Here is a 10,973-nt window from a genome sequence, read left to right on the forward strand (position 1 = left end):
TGTGTGACCCTACGGGTTTAGTAAAGAGTAAGTTGTGGATTAATATCATTAATCCACTTGAACTGAAGCGGCCTCTAGCTAGGCATTCAGCTCACTTGATCTCACTGAATTATTAACTTGCATAATTAATACTGAACCGCATTTATTAGACTTATCATTAAATGCATACTTGGACCAAGGGCATTATTTCCTTCAGTAAGTAGATCTTAGTACCCATTATGCACTAAGTTTCGCCTTGGTCCATCATTGATGAATAATTTCAAATCTAAGTCATTAGCATTTGAATGTTATTTCACAATAGAGAGATATGTGTGTGATACACATAGGACCAATTAAGTTTTACGTACTCCCACTAAACTTCTTATACATCTATAAGATTTATGTACATTTTATGAAACTAAAATACTTATTAGCTTCACTTAAATACAGTTTCAATTCCCAATTGCTTGCTTAAATCTGTACTTAGATTTCATAGCTAGCTTTCCTTTTCAATTATTTTATTTGGATCCACAAATCCTATGACATGTCATGTACATAGTTTCTTCCAACATTTGATTGAGGAATACGTTTTTTCATCCAATTGCCATATGTACCAATATGCAATAATTGCTTGAATTATAGACTTGAGCATTACGATTTTGCATGAGGTTTCAACACAATCCACGCCGTGAATTTGTTTGTAACCTTTAGCAACTCATCTAGCTTTATGTGTGAACACAATTCCATGTTTGATGGTTTTTATCCTTAAAATCAATTTGCAACCAATATGTGTTTAATCTATTCTTGCAAATCAACAAAATTTCAATTTTTTCATCAAAATATTGGTTATGTTTTATGGCCTTTAACCATATAAAACATTGATTCTATATATGGCCTTTAACCATTTTAGGGAATCTAGGTTTCGTCATAGCTTTCTTACAAGTCACAAACTCATTAATCTACATGATAATAGTTTGACTGCAAGTTGTAGGTTTCTTCGCTATCTAATAGAAGAATCGCATAGTTTTAGTGACCTGAACTATATGTTTCTTCACTATCTGATAGAAGAATCTCATAGTTTCAGTGCCTTACTTGGGTATAGAACATCAAACGATAGAATATCAACAGACACTTGAAAGTTCTTTGAATATTCTGTTCTCCTTGAAGCACTTGTAAAAGTCTTCTAAGAGATGTCTATTCTTTAAAGCCACTTCTAAAGTCCTTAAAGAATAAATGTTCGGATTTTTTGAAGAACTTCGAAAAGCCTCCGGAATGTCCGTTTATGTTTGTTGTTCGCTTCGAAGACTTTCGAGGTCTATTTTCTCCCACTTGTCATTTTGGAAACGAATCTCCAAAAGGACATTATTTCGAGCAAACAAACATTATGTTCTAAAAAAATTGTGGTAGAAACAATACCCTTGTGTCTCAATTGAATAAATCACAATGAAACATATATCTAGACATGGGCCTTAGTTTGTCGAATAACAAACACTAAGCTCCCACTGAGTTTAGAAACTCTTTAGATATATATTTATGAAAAGATATTCTGAAATTACTTTTCAATAGTTTTGACGAATTTGGATTAGTTTGGTGGTAGTTGAGCATTTTGTTTTAGAAATTATAGGAAAAGTCTTAATGATTCATCATTGATCGAAACAAGTACTAATTGACTTCGATCATTCCAACTAAGATATACCATATCTTATGGAGCTAGGTCGTGAAATTACAACACACAATCATTGATGATCATTATTGGTATAAGTAATCAACAACATGATCTAACCTAGATCTTTATTATTTCTTGGCAAGTGGATTTTATACTTCTGAATCTTTGAACTAGCCAAACAGATTCAAACTTATATCACATTGAGTAAATAAACCAATATTCACTCAAATATGATATGTGTGTTTTATATAGTGTTTTCACCCCCATCCCTTAGTACTTTTATGCGTTAAATGAGCTCTTAGGATCCGTTTTTAGTACTAATCTGTGTATTTGAGTGTGCCTTGAGTTTCAAGACTACTTAGTGAGAAATTGGTCTTTTTAAAACCGTTTCATGATGATTTAGGCCACTACGTAATCCCGAGGGAAATCGGGACGACTATTGTCAACTTGCGGGAGCCTTAGATGCTCATGATTGAGCCCCGGAAGTTAGACTAGGTGTTGCGGACGAAGGGTAGTTGATCTCCCCTCGCCCACCGGGCGAGCAAGCAGAAGACTTAAGCAGTCAGCAGGCGCCCGACGGGCGGAGTTTCGCCTGGTGCCCATCGGGCGCCCATCGAAACAGCAGCAGCAGATTCTCTCCCTTCGCCCGACGGGCGAGAGGCGCCCGACCGGGCGCGTGCGCATGGCTTCCATATGGTCTCCCTCCGCCGGGCGGGCAGACCTGCGCCCGTCGGGCGGATTTCGAGCTGGTCGCCCGCCGGGCGGTTGGCTGCCCGACCGGGCGACGACAACCCAGCAGGCTTTAGGCGCGGTTTTTCTTCCGGTTTTTCCTTATGTTTATGGGCAAACTATAAATACTAGGCTTGATTATTTTAGTTGGGCATCTTATTCTAGTATTGGAACCCTTAGTTTTATTTTCCTTAGTTAATTTCTCTCTAAATTTATGCAAACACTTAGTTTTCAATTTCAATAAAAATTCAAGATTTCTATTTCCATTGTTCTTCAATTAAGGTATTGTTCACTATTTCAATTCTTTGTTTAGCTCTAATTATGTTTTCAATCATGCTAATTTCTTTGTTTATTGTTAATATGCTTGAGTAGTCTAATTTCTAAGGTTTGGGGATCAATGAATAATATGAAGGGATATTGAATAATCATGATTGTTGGCATTGTAATTGATTCCTATTGATTGGTTTATTTCACTATACAATTAGATTTGCGCAGGTTTAATTGTGGTAGTTATGCAATATCAAATTAAGATTCGAGAGATGCGATTTGATGTTTAGGCTTGTGTCAATAGGTGGAATTAGAGTAAATACGTAGCGAGAGCCCGTTAATTCTAAGTCTATGATTAGTATCGATTCGAGAGAGCATGCTAGTCTAATTAATTACTTTGTTGATTATCGTGATTGTTCATTGTCCTGGATTGTTATTTGTTGGTGAACCTATGCCCTAGATTCCTTAATATATTGATTCTTACTCGTTTAATTATCGTTCGTAGTTTTAGCATACAAACCACCAACCAATTCCTGTTCCCAATAGTCTAGATTAATTAATTGATAGTAGAAAGAACGCATGTTTCCCTGTGGATTCGATCCTGACTTCCCTTGCTACCTAGCTAGTGGACTTAGGTTATTTTTGATTAGGTGATACGACTTAAGCCTGTCAAATTTTGGCGGCGCCGTTGCTAGGGAAACTGTTTTATTTTCTGTTGTTGATTGTTTATTCTAGATTATTGTTTGTTACTACTCAAGGAACTCACGTTCCTTGAGACCGGATCTCACATTGTTTTGTAGTTTCTTTGTCTATGCTCAGGACCGTAGGTACTAGCAATCTTACTCCATTCGATCCTGAGCCCGAAAGAACCTTTCGTAGACGAAGAACTTTCATTGCACAGTGTGGGAATTACTCTGATTCTGATCATAATATTGGCGATCTTTTTCCTTCAAATACAGATTCAGTTTCAGAGTTAGAGATGGGTGACGAAACTCCACCACTTGCAACCTACCCCAAGGCTTACAGACTATTCTAAGCCAAGTCTATCTGTGCTACCAAAGGCAATCATGCCTTCTATTGCAGCTGAGACCTTCAAGATTGAGCCTGCATTGATTAACATGATTGAGAGACGCCAGTACGGTGGGGAACCAGGTGAAGATCCGAATCTTCACATTCAGTCATTCATCCAATACTATCCCACCATCAAGCAAAAGGGATTGACTCCGGAGCAGACTATGGAGATACTTTTCCCGTTCTCTCTGAGTGGGAAAGCTAAGTTGTGGATTAATGGGTTGAATCGGGCAGCTTTGAAAATTACTGATTGGGAGTCCTTGGCCCTTGCATTCTATGTTAAATATTTTCCACCTGAGAAAACAGCTCGTCTGAGGGGTCAGATAATTTCTATTTGTCAACAAGCAGATGAGAGTTTGTTCGAGGTCTGGGAGAGATTCAAGGACTTGCAGAAAGAGTGCCCGCACCATGGTTTGGATGATTGGTTCTTGATTCAGCAGTTTTATAATGGTCTGGGTAATGAGTCTAGATGTCTGTTGGATTCAGCTGCCAGTGGGAGATTCATGCAACTTGAGGTGCCTAGAGCTATGTAGGTGATTGAGGAGATAGCCATTCACAATGCCCAGTATGGGAATCCTAAAGGTCTATCTAATAAGGGTGGTAAGCATGATTTAAATTCTATAGAACAACTAACTGCCCAATTGACTGCTTTACATTATAAGTTTGATAATATGCAAGCAGCCAATGCTCAATCTGCCCAACCTGTTAGTGTATCTGCTATGAGTGCCCAACCTGCTACTGTTTGTGAAAGTTGTGGAATGTCTGGTCATTATGCATAGGAATGTAGGAAGTCCTAGAGATAGTCACGGATGGTAAGGGCTACAAAAACAAACCATTCTCCAACTCTTACAATGAGGGCTACAAAAACAACCCTCTACTATCCTACAGGAGCAACAATATCCAGAACCCTCACCAAGTCCAACATCCACCACCACAACCATACCAACCCCCACATCAACAATCCTACCAACCACGGAACAACTACAACCAACAGTCTAGTGGACCACCTGGGTTCCCTAGACAACACACATCACCTCCACCACCACAACCTCAAGCCACACAGCCTGACCCTATGCTAGTAGAGATGAGAAATATGATGCTACAAATGCAAAAATCTCTAAGTGAAAAGGATGCAAAGATCGATGCTCTTACTGCTCATAACAAGATCATTGATACACAGTTGGCACATATGGCTACTACTATTGCAGGGAGGCCCCCATGCCAATTTCCTTCACAGCCCGAAAATAGGAAAACTGCAAATGCTATTACATTGAGGAGTGGTAGAGGTTATGATGGTCCTTCTATTCCGGTTGAGGTTGATTCCGGGGTGTCTGCTAGTGGTCTGGTTAGTGAGGAAGTCCCAGAGATACTCATGAAGGAAATAATGCCCTTGGTCCAAGTATGCATTCTATGTTAAGTCTAATAAATGCGGTTCAGTATTAATTAACAAGTTAATAATTCAGTGAGATCAAGTGAGCTGAATGCCTAGCTAGAGGCCGCTTCAGTTCAAGTGGAATTAATGATATTAATCCACAGCTTACTCTTGACTGAACCCGTAGGGTCACACAAATAGTACGTAAACGGATCAAGTATTTAATGGCATTAAATACTCCATCTATGGATATTCGGAATCGACGGATCTTGGTTTCAGTGGGAGCTAAGATCGTCAAAGGCAAACAATGAATACTCCGGAAACGATGATATTTGTCGGAAACGGAAATATGGATCGTATCGGAAATATAAATATTATCCAAGTCATAGATGTTGCCGGAAACGGAAACATGGTACGTATTGGAAAATATTATCGGAAATGGAAATATTGCCGGAATCGGAAATATGGCCAGAATCGGAAATATTGCCAGAAACGAAAATATTGTCAGAATCGGAAATATTATCGGAATCGGAAAATAAATTCCGGAAACGGAAATATTAAATATTTCTTCGAAACGGAAATTAATTCCGGAATCGGAAATATTAAATATTGTTCGTATCGGAAATGAATTCCGGAATCAGGAATTTAATCGGAAGCGTATCGTACGAATTAGCATCGGACGAGGCCCGCTAGACGAAGGCCCAGCACGAAGCCAGACCATCGCCCAGCGAGCCGCACACACCAACACACGCCTCGACCAGGCCCAGCCAAGGGCGCGCGCGCGCGAGAGCACAACAGCGTGGGCCGAGCGCTGTGCGCCTGTCGTGGGCCGCAAGGCTTGCGCGGGTGCACGGCTCGTGCAACGCTTGTGCGGGAATCCTAATTCTATTAGATTTCGTGCAAAGATTAAATCCTAATCCTAATAGATTGATTTTGTTATTTAGAGTCCTAATAAGAGTCTAACTAGCAAATCCACATCCTAGTAGGATTACAATTCCTTTTCCATACCCCTATAAATAGGTGCCTAGGGTCACAATTTATGGGTACGATTGAAGTATTCAAAGGGTAAGTTTTTGAAATAAAATTAGCCATTCACTTGCAAACACTAGCCGAAATTCCTAGTAACCTTAAGGGCGATTCTAGTTGGTCTAACTTGAGGCGGATCCGGACGTACTGTGGACTATCTACGGAGGGACGACATTTGGAGTCCTAAAGACTTGTTCTTGTTCGGTTCGGGCGCAGCTAGGCAAGGCACGCTACAACATGTATGCATCTATTCTATGCTAAATGATTATGTGTAAATAATATGCTTTCCTGGCTTCATGGTTTTTCCGCATGATTTATGAATTGTCATATGTATCATAACCTAACAGTGGTATCACGAGCCTCTTATTATTTTCATAATCTAAATTGCATAAACATGGTTAAATATTACAAATTTGCAAGAATTAAAAGGGGTGATTAATTTTCGTAATTGTTAATTAATTGCAAATTGCGTTTATTTAATTATACGTACGCAGTTTTTCGGCAGTTTCTTCGTTCTCATCCAAATCGAGTGATTTTTGTGTCAATTCCGCATGTAAAAGGCATTCTAAAATTTTGACAAAAATAATATTTTTCTGCCGAACCCAGAATTCTCAAATTCGAAGCCTAACTATGACTTTTCGAAGGTTTTAGTTTTTCGAATGCAAAATTTCGTAAATTTAAGATGTTAAATTAAATATTTGCGATTCTTGTTGGTAAATCTTGAATTTTTGATTGACCTACTGTATATGTTTAACAAGTTTGAATGCCTAGCCTTGTTAATTATGCAATCTAATTTGTAATTATGATTAATTTGTTGAAAATTGGAATAATTTTGAATTAATTTGATTTTCATAATTAATTAATAATTTAATTAGATACCTATGATTAAAAACCACCATAAAAATTGTAAATTTGTGTTAAATTTTAAATTTTTATGACCTAGATTTGAATCCATGATCGATCGGAAATTAATTGATTAATAAATTTTCGATTTTTCGCCCTAAAATTATGAAATTAATATGTTTTATTAATTTGTCATTAATTTTGAATTAAAAATTTTAAATTTTTATGCGACTCGCTCATAAAACTTGCACGCACAAAGCAATGGACGCTACGTGTTACCCTTAAGGGGTGTTGTATAGTGCGGGCATGCGACGACGAGCAAGGGAGCTCGTCGCCCATGCGGTACGAATGCAGCGAGCAAGGGCATGGTGCACGAGCCCAAGGCAGCAGTCCTGCCTTGTGTCGTGGGCTGTGTGCAATGGGCGCATGGGCAAGGGCGAGAGCAAGGCACGAGCAGTCGCGTGTGGGCAGCAAGCGAGCTGCGCCACAGCGCGCACTGCCTCGCGCGCAGTAAGCAGCGTGCGCGTGCGACGAGCGCCTGCGCCCAGCAATGGTAAGCAGCGTGCTTGTTGCGACGAGCGAGGGCGCGCGCCTTGCGATGGTGAGCAGCAGCGATGCGACGCAGCGCATGGGCTGCGCGCACATGGCCAGCGATGGCTGTGTGCGTGTGGCCCATGGCTATGCGTTGCGTGGGATTGTTGCGTTACGATTATATCGTTTTAAAATTTTAATTTGAAATTTTCAGTTTACGTAATTTTAATTAATTTTAAAATTAATAATTTAAATTGTTTTCTTGGATTTTAATTTTGAATATTATAATTATAATAAATTTTATTTATTCTAATTATTTTACTAAAATTAAAATCATGAATTAATTTAAATGCGACTGAAAATAAATTAAATAAGCGGATTCAATTATAAATTTATATCAGCTTTAAATTTTAATTAAATTTGTATGTTTCCGGTTAGACTAGAAATACATTTTTATGTTTAAAATTAGTAAAGCATATGAATTTATTGGTTTAAGTGGGAGCCCTTTTAGTCATAAACTCTTGATTAGGTCTACAAATCCTTAAGGTTAAAACAACTTGATTAGAATTAATAAGGACTGAATAACTTGTAGATTATTGGTGCCCTTGATTAATTGCTGCAAATGTTTATGTGATGCATAATGTGTTTTACTAACCAGCTATGTGGGCCATTCATGATAATGAATGGGTGAATGGTATATATTGTATATGTACTGTTTTGCAGGTTATGAAGTGACTAGTATGGCCCAAATAGGATAGAAAATATGGTCTGCGTACCATTAATTTGAATGTAATTGGTCTAAAGTACCAAAGTTGTTTTTCAATTCAAATATGGTCTGCGTACCATCAAATAGTTGTAATTAGTTTTAATTATAGCTTATCCTATTTGAAGAAAATGGTGCCTCCCACGGAGATTTTCGAGACGGACTTTGAAGTTGAAGCTTCAAGATGAAGTCGGGCCATACTAGATCACATTTATCTTATGCATGTTTTAAGTTATTTATTGCTTTTAAATATGTCTTAAATATGCATGAGATCAAAGCTTGATTATGTTGCATGATTAAGGATTTTAGTTCACTTAAAATCTAACCAACATAGTAAGAGCCTTAAGTTCCAAACTTAAAAATTGAGTTAAAAGGTGCCATGCCAAAATATACACTTGCTTGGATATCCTTTACATCAATCTAGTAATAGTTTTCGCTCAGCGAGGTGTTACTTATTGGTCCTAAAGGGGCAAGGTACACAAATAATTGTGAGTACATGTTAGTTTTGGTGAAACTCAACGATATAAGTAAGGAGTCCTTTTATGTCGTGGCAAAATCGATAGGTTTACCTAATAAGTTCTTAGACGTACCTATCAACCAAGAGTAGTTTCTAGACTATTAGCAAAAGGTTTTTGCTTTCCTAAGATGTTTTAGGATTAAGTCGACAAACTGTGCTTAATTCTTCAATGATTTTAGGATCTTGGAATCATTTTATTCACACCTGCCGGAACAATAAATTCGAATAAAATGCTAATAACTTGTTTGAATTGCATGATTGCTTTAATTTCAAGTTATTATTCATGTTAAATGTTTAGACTTTGCATGCTTCAATATATGTTTTAATTATTGTTTATAATTAAATATCTTGCACTGCAGTAAATCCTTTTAGAAAGATAACAGTAAATTTCCTCGATTGTTAGTGAATCCAAGAACGATTCACGGAAATGAGAGAAAATGAGCAATTTAAATGTACGTTTCTTTTAGCGACTTTTATGGTTGTTTTCGAATATCAAAGTCGAATGGCAAACCGATTGGTGCTTGTGAATTCAAAATACAATGTAGTTTTGAGATCATAAAGCATTGAGTTTAAACGCTGAGTTTTACCAATGGTTAACAACCTAATATCTTTGTCCATTTAATTCTCGAATGAGGCTAGTCCCTAGACATTCGAATAGATAGATGCTTAGAGAACTTTAGAAGCTTCTGGTAAGATCATCCAGTTGAAATAAAATGTTCGACATAAATTAAAATGGTAAGAACTTTGTTGTAGTCACATTGGACATGTCTAAACAAAGTATAAAAGTCAACACTAAAGAATTCAATTCTTAAGGCTATAAGAAAGGGTACAAGAAATAGGAAAACAAGGAACAAATGAAAGGAATTTACGATTCCGTTTCTACCTATAAGTTTATGTTTAAAGAGAAGTGACCTAGCAATCAAACTTCCTTGGTATCATATACCGCTTGAGGTTCTTACTTCGGTAATAACTCAAACAATGGAAGCTAGGCTACACTAATGGCCTACAAGTGAGAAATGAAGCATGGCAATGCTACATTAGTTGTAGGGTCATCTAGTTTGTTTTAAGTCCTTTCAAAGGCTGGAACTTAATGGCTATTTTGTTCCATAATCAGCATACCTATATTTCTGCTTCAAACACAGAAAGACTCACATTAAACAAAAACAATGTTTGTTTGTTTATTTGAATGAAATGGTCAATTACGGGTTGAGTCAATATGCTTGATTAAAACAAACAACTCTTTAACATAAGAACTTTACTAGGTTCAAATCAACCCCTTGATTTCAGTTCCACTAATCTTTGGCATTGTTGCTTAGACCATATCAACAAGTTAACATTCAAAAGCTCTATTTTGATGGACTTTTGAAAGTTCATTGATTTCTAAATCAATTTAAGACAACTAGTCTTACTTGTTGAAAGTAACCAAAGATATGAACTATTGTTAGAACGCCTAGACAATAGAGTTCAAAGCTAAAGAAAGATTTTATGACTTTATTATTTCACATGGATTTGAGTGAATATAGGTTTATTTACTCAATGTGATATAAGTTTGAATCTGTTTGGCTAGTTCAAAGATTCAGAAGTATAAATCCCACTTGGCAAGAAATCATAAAGATCTAGGTTAGATCATGTTGATGATTTCTTAAGTCAAGAATGATCATCAATGGTTGTGTGTTGTAATTTCACGATCTAGCTCCATAAGATATGGCATATCTACGTTGGAATGATTGAAGTCAATTGGTACTTGATTCGATCAATGATGATTCATAAAGACTTTTCCTATAATTTCTAAACAAAATGCTCAACTACCACCAAACTAAACCAAATTCGTCAAAGCTATTGAAAAGTAATTTCAGAATATCTTTTCATAATATATCTAAAGAGTTCCTAAACTCAGTGGGAGCTTAGTGTTTGTTATTCAACAAACTAAGGCCCAAGTATAGATATATGTTTCATTGTGATTTATTCAAATGAGACACAATGGTATTGTTTCTACCACGAATTTTTGAGAACATAATGTTTGTTTGCTCGAAATAATGTCCTTTTGGGATTCGTTTCCAAAATGACAAGTGGGAGAAAATAGACCTCGAAAGGTTTTCGAGGCGAACAACAAACATAAACGGACATTCCGGACACTTTTCGAAGTGCTTCAGAAAATCTGAACTTATTCTTTAAGGACTTTAGAAGTGGCTTTAAAGAATAAACATCT

At 37.0% G+C, this 10,973-nt stretch overlaps 1 pseudogene; it reads right to left on the bottom strand.

The window, feature by feature from the left end:
* Positions 1 to 4,027: 4,027 nt before the first annotated feature.
* Positions 4,028 to 4,127, bottom strand: LOC130462176 (uncharacterized; annotated as a pseudogene).
* Positions 4,128 to 10,973: the final 6,846 nt, after the last annotated feature.

This window comes from Spinacia oleracea, chromosome 5, assembly GCF_020520425.1.
Source record: "Spinacia oleracea cultivar Varoflay chromosome 5, BTI_SOV_V1, whole genome shotgun sequence".
NCBI lineage: Eukaryota > Viridiplantae > Streptophyta > Magnoliopsida > Caryophyllales > Amaranthaceae > Spinacia > Spinacia oleracea.